Source organism: Takifugu flavidus, chromosome 12 (assembly GCF_003711565.1).
Source record: "Takifugu flavidus isolate HTHZ2018 chromosome 12, ASM371156v2, whole genome shotgun sequence".
Classification (NCBI taxonomy): domain Eukaryota; kingdom Metazoa; phylum Chordata; class Actinopteri; order Tetraodontiformes; family Tetraodontidae; genus Takifugu; species Takifugu flavidus.
In genome coordinates, this window is record NC_079531.1 from 2729671 (window position 1) to 2742674 (window position 13004).

Genomic DNA, 13004 nt, shown 5'->3' on the forward strand with positions numbered 1-13004 from the left:
GTCGTGTCATATCCATCATTGTGTTGGTTCATATCAGTGGATTTGGATCCGTATTCTTTGAAGATCTATGAGGAAAAACGAACACTCATCAAAGGATGAGGACAAAATTACAGAATAAGGATAAAATGACAGAAAAATAAAATACTTTTTACAGTATATAAGCAATAAAGGACATTTTATGTCAGCTATTCCAGGTTAAAGTGAGTCATGTGCTGTTATAGAAAAAGTTGTTCATTATTATTAGTAGCAGCAACAGCAGTGGCAGCAGCAGCAGTAGTAGTAGTAGTACTTGTAATAGTAGTTGTAGTAGTGGTAGTAGTAGTAGTACTTGTAATAATAGTAGTAGTAATGGTGGTAGTATTCATTTGCGGTGTGTCACATCTTATGTCTGGTTTTTCCGTACAGCCACATTCCACACCATGCACCCCCCACTGAACTCATTCACCCCTGCTCAGCCTGTCTGACCTCCGTGTCCTTGACTTTAGGTTTTGAAGCACAAAAAGAACATATAAGTAGCAAAGCTTTATTTGTATATGCTGGGGACTGTATATATGAAAAACCCTGTATGGTCGCCGCTCAGATTAGCTCCAGGTTTCATTCTAATTACAGGCCTCCGCCTCGGAGCTTAAAAAGGCAGAAAATCACTGTGAAATCAGCCCCAGCAGGTAGTCAAACCGAATCCACCGTAGACTCAAAGACACGTGAAGCAGACGTAAAAACAATGGGATCATTCAGATGCATCTGAAGGGGCCCGAAAGGTCAGCGTGCGTCATTCTCTTTCACCTCCCTGTTCCCAAAGAAACACTATTTGCATTCGCTCTACTCAGCAATGTGGGCCAAGGTTTTGGTGTCAGTGGGAGGGAGCAGGAGAGGAGGGCATCGAGGACGCGTGTGAGCATATAGCCGAAGAATGTGGGTGTGGATCGCAGCCAAAGGCATATGCGATCCTTATGGTCCGAGTGCGAGGAGGCAAGTGAGGCTGGCAGGCTGGGGCCACGCGAGGACAAGGCCGCAGTGTGTCACTTTTGAATTCCCTGGTTTGAGCAGAAAAGGTACATTTAGCATCAGTCTGTTGTACGAGAGTGCAGTGTTACTATAAGGTCTCACCTCCCCTTTCCTCTCTCATGACTTCCTTTTCAGGGTGTGAGCCTGCCGATGTGGTTTGGCCCCTCCAATCAGATACCAGCTGTCGATTTGCTTATTTCAAAGCCTCTCAATCGGAATTCTTGTCATTCTTTTAGCGTCACACTGAGCAAATATTTGCAAACACAAGGCTCATTACGGGATTACTGTGGTCAATAGTGAAATTCCAGATTGCGGTTCTTCTCGTGTATTTGCTGCCTCGCAGGCTTCTATGAGCGTGATGACAACAATCGCGATAAACAGATGCATTTCTCAAAGCGGTTCGAGCACGTTCCGGTCGCAGCGTTCCAGTGGAGTGTTCCCAGGCCATCGAACCTCAGACAACCTGTGACTTTGTTCTTCTCAGCAAAGGTGATGAAGCAACTTTAATAGCTGCTCGCTGACGCTATCAGTGAGCTTTTAAACGCATCATTCTTGCAGGAGACTGTCTGCACAACTCCCTTCCAATCACCCTGAACTTACTCAAATCCTATTAGACCCAACAGTAAAGGCCTCACAGTGGTACAGATTGAATTATTAGATTAGATTACAGATTGTGTGGTTAAAAATGTGTTTGAATACTGTCCAGTCAGTCAGTCTGCCGAGGAGGAGAAAAAAAAGAAAGAAGAAATTTGGTCCAAGATTCATTCTAGAATCAATCTTAACGTACCAAAAGCTTGTTTTACTATTGCTGAACTCATTCCAATTAAAATGTTACCATTTGTTTCTGTTTTACTTATCTTTAGCCGTCAAAGCAAGCCTGAGCATGTACTAAGCCTATCAGCCTGCAGTTGTTGCACTTGTGTCTCTTGGGCTCCTGGGGCGACATAAATAAGTCTCAGAGAGACTTTGGGCCCAAAAGTCACTAAGCTGTGGGACCTGTAACCAGCACGGATGCACGAACCCATGGGCAGTCACCAGTATGAGCTGAGCTGTACTCCCACGCTCTGGGAATTCAACCAACAGCTTTATTGCTTCTTCATCTGACACATTTTCACACCTCTTTGCATGTGTGTTCTAACCACAGTACACATTGTCTTACCAGGTTTGAAAGAAAGAAAAGCAAACTGCTGCGACTGCAAGCCTCATTTTATTTTATTTTATTTTATTTTGGGGGGTTGGGTGGGTGAGGATGTGTCACCTCTAAAGCCAGGCAGGAAAAAAAGGATGATTTGATCAGAAGATCTTTCATATAAACTCTCTCTGGCTTTTATTGATACATATTTAGCCATCAGAGGACGTTTCTGCAACTAATTTGATGTAGACTATTCATAGATTATGTCAGAGGTGCCAGCCGGTTGGACGCTCACTGAGCAAATGGATCTCAGTTAGCATAAAGTGACCTTTGGTTGGAGCTGGCTGCTGGACTCTCTTCCCGTTGGGCAAAAGTGCGTCTGTGGTTGAGGAAGGTGCTGAACAAATGACGGCTTGGAAGGGGAAAAAAACTAAACATAAGCCGGCAAAATTGCACCGTTGTACCACCGACCTGCCACTTTTGTCTTCCTGTCTCATTGAAAACTTACATCATCTTGTAAACTGTGGAAAAAAAACCCTCTTTGGCCCAGGACGCCACAATGAGCACACTGTTAAAGGACGGACAGAAGGACGGAGGTTCAGAGAGATCGAAAGAAGCAGATGGAATCCAACTGTTGTGTAATTTGGGAGGAGACAACTCAGTTTTGGGGCTTATTAACGTCCCCCGACCCCCCTCTCTCCCTCTCCCTCAGGATTTCCGTCCCTTCATATTTCATGCATTGCTGAAACATTTGAATTTCTCTTTCTCCCACATCAGTTTTTGTCCCGCTTTGGCCTCGGCGCCGTCAGAAAGCCCTCATTAACCACCGCTGATTATTCTAGCAACTGTCATCGCCTCGTGTCCCCGAGAGCTCCATCTGTCCTGAGGTAAACAGTCTCTGACTCTGTGAAGTGTGTCAGGGCTGCTGATCCCTTCACTTCCAGAGTTCATTAAGCAGGACTTATCTGGAGCGACCTCGGAAACAGACTGGAATATTCGCTTTTTGGCCTCATTGAAAGTGACAGTAATATCTCATAATTGAGTCAGCACAGCACAGAAACAATAGAAGCCCTTCTCCTGGCGCTACTACGAGCTGTAGTTACTACAGTCTGCCTTTGTGTTGCTCAGAGCTGCTACAATATGTAATGGGAGGCTATTTATGGCTGTTCCCTCAGTACGTCCAGCCAATTACACGCTCACAGTCATATTTCATGAAAAATGTTCCTCTCCACCCAGTTTGGGTTAGTGGTGAGCTGCAACTGGTGTGTGACTCATGGTATTTCCTCCAGAATGATAGTAAGAGAGTCGCACATGTAAATAAACTCTTTCTGAAATGCCCACAGGATGTAAACACTGACGTTACCATGGCAAAATTATACGTGCATGAGCATGTGTAAAGGGAGTTTCACAAACATTTGCACACTCTAACATGCACATATACGACCACAGTCAGAAAGTGGAGGAAGCGCCATGAGGGGCAGATGGAGAAGCCCCATTGGGAGCTGGTGGGGTGCAGCAGTCTGGACCTGTCCCCCCAGCGTATCAACCACTGAACTGTTCCAGCAGCCAGAGTCAGAGAGCATCAGACGCAGCATGAAAGGCTTTGACATGGGCTGCCATCGGGAGCGCAGGTGGCTGACGTCGACCCGACCCACAAACGACGAACCCGCAATGCATAAAACCCACAGAGACACAGTGATCCACTTTTTTCCCCCCATAAACAATCCCGAAAATCGCCCACCAAAGTGCATCGACGCCACTTCACAGTAAAGTGCGATGAAACCAAATTCTCAACATTCTCTAATTTTAGAGCGAGTATATTCATTCATGCCGCTCTCTGGCCCAGCCCAGCCCGCGGAGGCTCTGTTGTTGGTGTCTGTTTAACCTTTATAGCCTCAGAAGTTGAGGTTTTTTAGTCACAGTATCATTATTATTCAGTCCAAGAACACATTAGTATTCATCACCTGTTGGCTTGACCTCACCATATATCACGGGTGTGAGAGGGACTGAACCCCCCCCCAAAAAACGTATCCTGCTGCCATGGCGGATCATTTAGCCAGTGATGAAATTATTCATTGGTGTGTTCACTTCCCCTCTACCCTTGTATCATAAGGCGTTCCACTCTTGTTTACGTTCTGTCCAGGAACATATCGGTTACCTGATCCCCGGCCTAATAATCTGCATCCAGGGTACATGAAGGCGAGAAGTATCAGCAGGACATTTCAAAACAACACCGTGAACAACACTCGGCGCTGCTGACAAACATCTGAGAGGCTGACGAGGCCTCTCCACCGGCAAAATAAATAACTGAAGACATCTTCCGAATCCGTTGCTGCTTTTATCTGTAATAAATGTCAGTGAGCCCTCAGTTCTGTCTTTTTAATGGGCTTTAATTCTTAGCGTTTGAGCAGAAATTGCACCAAATCGGCGATTTCCCACCAATTCATTCATTTCCACCAGGAAAATAATGGGAAGCTTCATTTGAAACCTACAACCGCTGATTTCGGCAGCTGGACGCCAATTGTTGGTAAGATTCTGGCAGAAAGTGGTCTGAATTTGACAGCTCTTTCAGCGAGCCGACTGTGCGTACGACAATAGAAACTCAGGTCAAAATGCTCAAAAGCCCAAAAGGAAAGTCTGGTTTTCTGTCTAGACTCTGGACTGACCCAGAGACCCCTGATCAGGACTCACACAGTGCGGCTCTGACGGGATTAAATGGTCCAGATTTGGATAAAGCCGCATTTCCTTCTCGCCGCAGCGTTACGTCGAGTTGTGCTGCAAAGCAAGATTCTTCCTGCGCTAGCGGCGTTCTCGCTCCGTGGCCGAACATGTGTGTGTTCTGATCTACACCGTTATTGACTCAGAGGGTCGAGGGAGGGGCTTGTGTCAATAAAGCGGCCTGCCCCATGCTGGCTGCACCATATGGAGCGGTCTGGTTGTAATTCTCGGGACAGGCCAGGGCATAGTGCCAGGGAATTAGAGGGGCAGGCGGCAGGAGACATTTTAATTTGTGCTGCCATGTGCAAAGGCATGCACCTCCAGTCCGGGTCGGTTCCTGTGATTAGGCTGCCCAGTATATTCTCAGAAAATGGGAGGAAAACATGAAAAAAAGGAGAGCGACGCTCGAAGAGAAGAGGTCCTCGCCGAGGCCGGCGATCAATCGGCTTCTCGTATATGCAGATCTCAGATTTCAGGTGCTTTGAAAAGGGAAAAAAACAACCACGGAAATAATATTGTTGGATAATCCAAGACGGACGGTGTCAGTAAAGTCGAGTTAGCTAATTACATTACAAATAAGCCAGTTTGTACATCACAGTAACGTAATAATCAGCATCATTGAATATGTCCTTTCTATTTTAGCTCATTTTTAGCATCCTGCAAATGATTATCATCTTAACACAGTTTTTCAATATACTTACAACCCATTTAGAGCCAACGTGTACAATTATACTTGTTACAGGGATGTTTAGTCCTGCTGCCGTTGTCCTGGGAGAAAGACCACTGAAATCACTCTGAGATTACAGGCAGTATTATTAAATATGGACTTTTAAAGGTACTTCAGCTTTATTTGTGTGGAACGCTTCTTCTTTTTCTTTCGGTAAAGTCTCTGAAATAAGCTGCAGACCTGTCTATCGAGCCATGTAACACTTCAGACCACACACCTCTCACTGTCTCATCACGAAGAGACAATCGGCGTAATCCCGAGGACAAATTTGCTCCCGCGGGATGAACTGCAGTCTCTCCTGGCTCTGGCGCGGAGGGAGCGCCTTCAAATCGTCATGGTGACAGAATTCCCATTACAGAAGAAGAGCATCATGCTCGAATGTGTCCTGCAATTAGACGACCGCTATTTAAAGCAGACCTCCACCTAACCCCCTCATTTTGTCCTTTTCCATTTAAACAGAAATCCTTTGAGAGACGATATTATATTTACAAATTAATTTTGAAAATGTGCCCTTAAACCACCCTTGCGGTAATTTTGCTGAGCCCGACGTGGGAAGCCGCTAGTTTGCTCTGAAAAGAGATTTCTAATCCTGTGTGGCGACTGTGGGCGAACTGATCAGAATACATTCCCTTTTTTCCTACACAATGGAATTATGGGACATATAAGGTCATATATAGCTAAACCTGGACAACCTGTGTGCACTGGGCTCTCATCCAGACCCCCACAGGAAGTTTAGCAGCTCGACATTAGAGTTCTCTGAACTAATACAGCAGGTGGGTTGGCGTGGATTTGACTCAAAGAAAGTTTTTTTAGGTATAAACATTTTTCAGGTATAATGATTTCTCATGTGTGATTTTTTTTTTTTTTACCAGCAAGTGTTTCTCAGTGTGTGTGTGTGTGTGTGTGCTGAGAACCAATTCAGTGTTGCTAATGACTGCCTTCCCGTGAGCTTAATCAAAGATTTGTACATTTAATTGCTGTCAAGTCTGCCCTCGCCACCTGCTCTGCTCTCGCCACACATGTGCTCAGCCCTTCGCTGGGAGCAGCTCCAGCTCCATCTATCGTTTGAGGCTGAAGGCTGTGACAACAGGGTCTGCAGGACAGCCTGCAATCAGCTACCCAGCCGGGCCTGCAGCGCGGACCCGGGGAGCTTGCTCAGCAGATTGGACAGTCTGCCAGCACCAAGTGGCTGAAGAAAACGAAGCCAAGCGCGTGATTGCAAATCTATGCAGTTCCTTGAATGACCACCAGGGGCCAGCTTGCAATTCATGCTGCGTAAAACTTTATGAAGCAGGTGGTTTCTACCCAAACATCATGGGAGTGTGGAATGATGATGGATCCTAATGATGCACACTCAGGCAGATGGTCTGTGGGGCTTTGTTTTGACTGACAGTTATCCACAAAAACACTACTGTTTTTGGTAAGTCCTTAACTACTTAAGAGCAAAAAATAAATAAATCACAATATCATAAATTATTAAATGATTTTACTAACCCCAGAGCAAGTGCTGGATATTGACTGTGCAGCCCTTTACTCCAGCCTCTCTTCTTTCTTCAGACAGGGAGGCGTTGATGTGTTTGAGATAACCAGGGCCTGACATGAGATACATATCATCGCCGTGGAGTCCTGGGAAACTCCGCCGGCCGTGCGCGGCTGTAGGCCTCACCCTCGGCGCGGCGCGGCGCGGCGTCGGGTGGACCCCTGTTTGTTTTCCCAGCTGATGCCCACAGCTCTGTTGTAGTTTTTACATTAGGTGTGTGAATATTGATCAGGAGTGTTTCTTAATGCTGCCAGGAGGAAGTGCCGTTTAACAACTTTGGTCTCATGAAGTGTTTACAAAGTTGGAGAAATATCGAAGGGACACTTGACAGTAATAAAAACTAAATGTGAAAAGAGACGTCAGGCAGGTCCCACACATGAAGTGCAACGTGGCTGGCTCAGGTGTTACAGTTGATCTAATGTTTAACTCAAGCTTAGAAATGCACTAATGAACCCATGCACTGCTCCAGGGTAGACTTAAAAAAAAAGGAGGAAAAAAAAAACAGGCCAGACCTGTACAGTGGGATTCAGTTTGGCTGTAGGCTGGCAAGTCAGAACAAGGCCCTCTGAAGTGTGGCATCTCCCGGGACACCGAACGCACCATCCAGAGCCGCTCTCACGGGTGTTGGGAACCAGGGAGCAGGGGGAAGGCTATAGCTGCAGGTTTGACTCGCAGGTTCATCAGGGATCCAGTGGAGAGAGGGCAGGAATAGGTGGATTAAGCAAATGACCTTACGGCCTTTATCATTTGTACTAAGCTCGTATCTCTTTGAAACGCCACGGCTGGCCACTGTGTTGTTGTGCTCCTCATATTGCACAAGTTAGTGGAATCCTCCTTCACAGTGCATAAGTTATCCCGTAAAACCCAGATGCTAGCTGCTCTTCAGGGAACAGAAAAGAGAGTTCATAATCTCTTTCACATTGTGACAGCAGATGCATTTCGAGTGGCCTGCTTCACTGACTCACATGTTTTGACCGCCCACATACGAGAAAGCCAAACTAGAATCACACAGTTTCCACGACGACCATAATCCATACCCTCATAAAGGCTTTATCTTTCATCTCCTGTACATACATTCAATAGAATCAGAATCCATCTCATTTCCTAGTTTGATGTACGTCGGCGGGGGGAAGTCCCCAGAAAATAAAGACAAAAATAGACTAAAATATAGTAAGAAAAAGCTAGTTGCTAATTGGCTTTGTGGTCCTTGGAAAGACAAAAACACTATCCATCACATAAATAGAAAAGTGTTGGGTCCCAAACTGATCTCTATTCATTCATTTTATCTGACTTCCTACGGCAATTTCCTATTCCAGGTCAAAGCGTTTCCTACTTCTTGGTCAATCTGGCACATTTCGTACGCTGGAGCCAAGATGTCATTTGTGAGAAAGTCAAGACCTTTCAGTGAATGAATGGGAGGAAATGTCTGAAGAGCTTACCCAGCATGCCAGTCATTCAATAACACACCTTTCTTGCATCTGGGTTAAATACCAGAGCCTGTTTTCCCTGCGTGGATTTGATCAACACCCCAGAGTTGAAACCAACAGCGAGTGGAAAGTTTTCCAGGTCCCCTCTCTGCCTGCTTCTCAGTGAAAACAGGGCCTGATATGGCCTCGGCTCTGGTGTTTATTGGAACAGCTTCTCAGATGATCTGGGCCCTCAGCAGGTTTCATGACTCACTTGGACTTCCGGTGGAGCATCTCCGCTGTGATTCCAGCCCCAAAGAAGAGTGTTTGTTTCGTTTTGGAAAGTTCATTGAAGTGTGTCAAGTTTTGTAACATCAAGCTGTAGAAAGATAGAAGAGAAGATGTTTTGATGATTCTATTAGCATATCCTAGAATATGCGGCTTTGGCGATGGCTAAAACCAAAACACGGGCCCCTCGATCATAGGGAATGTGTGTGTGTGTGTGTGTGTGTGTGCACTGCTGCTTTCCAGAAGGAATATTTCCAAAGCTTCCTCACATGTACAGTAAGATCAGTCGATCGACTGTATTTTACGGTTCAAGATTTGATTTGATTGATTCAAAAATAGCTTTTTTGATTTCATCGTTGTCACGAGATTTGAGTTTTGGTAATTATTTTAAGATGCGGCATTTTCCCCAGCGTCAGGCGGGTTGCTGCTGGGTTCTCGGGACAGGAGAGGCCGTTAATTGCTGTGTGAATGATCTGTTCTGTCGGCCATCAGGTCGTCAATTCAGCCAGTTCTCATGTCTGAAGCTTGTGTGTGATGCATCCAGGCTGTACCCACCCCCTTTATTTCCTCTCACAGCAGTTTCTAAAGCAACAAATAATATCTAAGAAAACAGCTTCTTCTCTCACGTGAGAAAGCGCACTCGTGCGTCTGTCGCGCCCCTCTGATGACGACATACGGTATGGGTATGACCAGATTCATGATGTCAAGCCGGTTGGTTCCGGCACGGCCTCTCCCAGTCCGCAGCTACAGGCCATAATCGCCAGTCGAGCATCTGCTGACGGCGTGCTCCCTCTTCCCGTGCTAAATATTATTCTGGAGTTGTAGGTTCACTGACTCATACTTTCCAGTGGCATATTACTCATTCAGCCACTACAATGGGAAGGAGTGGCTGTGTGTGAGCTGCACACCTTCCAGCACCATTCAGCTGCACTCAGCTGTGGCTAAAGGTCAGTTACACCTCCCTCTAATGAAGCCAATCTCAACTGAATGTACACACATTATCTGGGTCCATATAATCTGATCAATGTTGAAGATCTCAAAGATATTAGTGAAACCTTCTGCGCCACCTTCCAGATCATTTCACATTTTAACACAATCCTGTCTCCAGGAATCATTTCACACGGGTGATTTTTACAACCCGGATATCTGCCGCCGAGTGTGCAATTTACAGAAACGAAGCCAAGCTGTGACCTTTTTAAAAAAAAATTTTTTTGTCTTTATTCACCATATAATATTTATGAGTTATTTCCATTTTGAATGATCCAAAGCCAGTCCGTCTCGGGACTTTACGCAGCAACAAGTCTTCATTAAAATATGAGCCCTATAAAATATGTCCCGTCGTCAGCATTGCTGCTCTCATTGCCACCCAACCGTAGGCATCCTGGCCCATTTCGTTGTGCAATCTCTTACCTGACAGTGTCCTTTCAGCACCAACTCCGTCAAGATTCCACACTTTGGTCTTTTCTGGGAGTGGCGCCGTCGATAAACGGCATTTGAGGGCGTGGTTTGGAACAGTTAAGCCGGAGGGAAGAATTGATGTCCGTGACCTACAGAAAGCTGGTAGAACGTGCGCAAAGGACTTCATAGGAAGAGAGCACTGTGCTCGTCATTCAGAGCATTGCATAACACGTGCATGTTTACCTCGTGCACAAGAGCAGTAGTTCTTTGGCATGTTAAACACAGTTCATCTATGTAAAAGTAAGGTGCTCTTAGCGTAGGACAGAAAACTGCCGTCTCTCCCCAAAATATATGTTTTTATGAAATGGCCCCTCCCGTGTCAGCTCCAGAGTCATTGCATCATTTTAATAGGCTTAAGAAACAGTGTGAAATGCTGGAATATAAAGAGTGAACTTGAGTACTGCAGAGTGAAGGACGGGTTAAAAGCAACATTTGGTCAGACGTGTGAATGGAGGTTCACCTTGCTTGTGTAGCGACTTAACTAAAGTGAGTGAATCCACAAGTGTAGTGCGTTATTTCTGCCCATTAATGCTCCTATTTGGCCTACGCTTGATCAAAATAGATGATGTGACTGTGTGCGTGTTAATTTACCAGAGATGATTGCTAAAACGTGTCCCAACAAAAAGAATATTGGTGCCATAAGCCGTACTAAAGCATATAAGTAGGATAGTGTGTGTGTGTGTGTGTGTGTGTGCTGCAGTGATGCTCACTGGCTGTGTGTGTGATTATGAGTGCACACTGTAGGGAGTCAGCATACAGGCCAATTTCACGTGGTTCCGAAGGTGAAGGGCTATTAGGGGAAAGGTGAATATGTGAGCTCTGCTCTGGGTTACTCAGTAACGGGGTCTCTGCCCGCCCCCCTCCAGATCTCCAGAGCCGTCTCTGTGCACACACCAGAGCACACCCTGCAGCCGACCCCGAGCGCTCTCTTCTCATCTTCTCCGCATCAAAGACAGAGTTGCCTTTGCGTGTTGAGCTGCTGGCCAGAAAAGCTTTGTAAAACATGTTCTTTAAAGTCCGTGAAGTACCCCAGAGACGTCACGCGAGCACCACATGAATGAAAAGATGCTTCAGACAGCATGGGACAATAACAGGCAGATTTTAGAATGACTCAAATCTGTCACTTTCAGATGTAGTTGCGCGATCTATGTAAAGAAGTATTTATGCTTAAGCCCTCTGCTATTAAGTCAAGTATAAAAAAAACTTCTACTGGTGTTGATTATGTGAAAAGCTTAAAAATGGAACGAAACCATCGGGTGTATACTTAGTTCATCTGTTTACTGCACATCTGATCTGAGGTCTGGAGGTTTACGACGGTCACTATGTCCAAAATACTGGCAACGGTGCTGGATTTGACTGGATCCCAGCCTCAAAACACAGCTGGGTGTGATGCAGCTCCGTCTCATGCACGCATTCGTGTCTGTTTACTGTCCCTAAGCAGAAACACATGAAAGTAAGGGGGGGGCTGGACGGCGGCCATGACTCTGGCGACAAGAGCCACCCCTGACCGTATAATTGCCGCCTTTCTTCTTCGCCGACACACAAACAGACCCGAGCCCTCACGCACACGCACAGCTCGGGCCTGTTGTGCCGCCACAGCACCACGAGTCACAGGACCGCGTTTGAAGAGGGCAGCAGCGCGACCAGCCGGACCAATGAGAGCGCGGCAGCAGCGCCCGGTGGATGAGTAATGATTGACAGCTTGCTGGATTACTCAGAGGCGTTAGTCATGAATTCGCTGCGTGTTCTTGTCCTCTTTCGCTTGGTGTGAAAAGGTCTGTCTGTCTCTGAGCTCTATTGATTCGGCGGTGCGCCGGTGCCAAATGTGCAGCGCGTCTAAAAACTCTGAGAAAGTGCTTCTAAATGTTCGAGTGCGGCGCGGCCGTTGGGCTCCGCGAGGCCCGGTGGTCGGGAACAAACCTGCCCGCTGATGAAACAACTGCATTGACAACAAGTGAAACGAGCGTGTTGGGATCTGGACTCTGTACAAAGTGGCCAAAACAGCCAAAGCAAACATGTTTCCGCTGTGCTGAAAAGTTTACACAATGAAGGATCGCAGCCATGCAATACTGTACCGGGATTCTGGGGCGCTGCTTGGGGAAGGGGGGGAGGGGGCTTCCCCACAGAGCCGGGGCAAAGCGGCCTCGCCATTGGCTCGGCCCTGGCCGGAGTCATCCAGTCATTTCTGCGCTTCGCTCTCAGCCCACATCTAACCAAACACGCCGCTGTCCACGTCCCCGCGCTGTGTTTATCAGGCCACCTGGACATACATCTGGTCCGTCAATATCACTGCCAGATGGACTTGCATTAATAACTCCCGTCTTACGTGTCACCGCCACAAGCCGCCAACGCCGACTCTGTGGCCGCTTTTGAGGCTTCTGTGGCTCGCTGCTGTCGAGTGCCCGGAATAAAACGCTGATTCGTGAGACAAGGAGAGCAGAGAATCAGATAAGTAGCGCGAGCGTGGCCCAGGCCGCCACTTCATCCAGCCTCTTCTGCTGGCAAAGCACGGCACATAATAACATCTACAGGCGGGAAATAAATGGAGTGAATAAATAATGACAGCACTGATGAGGCATGAAAAAGCTACTTGGACGATAAAAGAGTGAGTGTACAATGGAGTGAGTACGAGTTACATAATTAAGACCTTTCTGAAAGGCCTTAGATAGTAATCTTAGAGGGGGGTGGATGACTGGCTCGGTCTGTCCATCACGTCTCTGCCAGTGATGT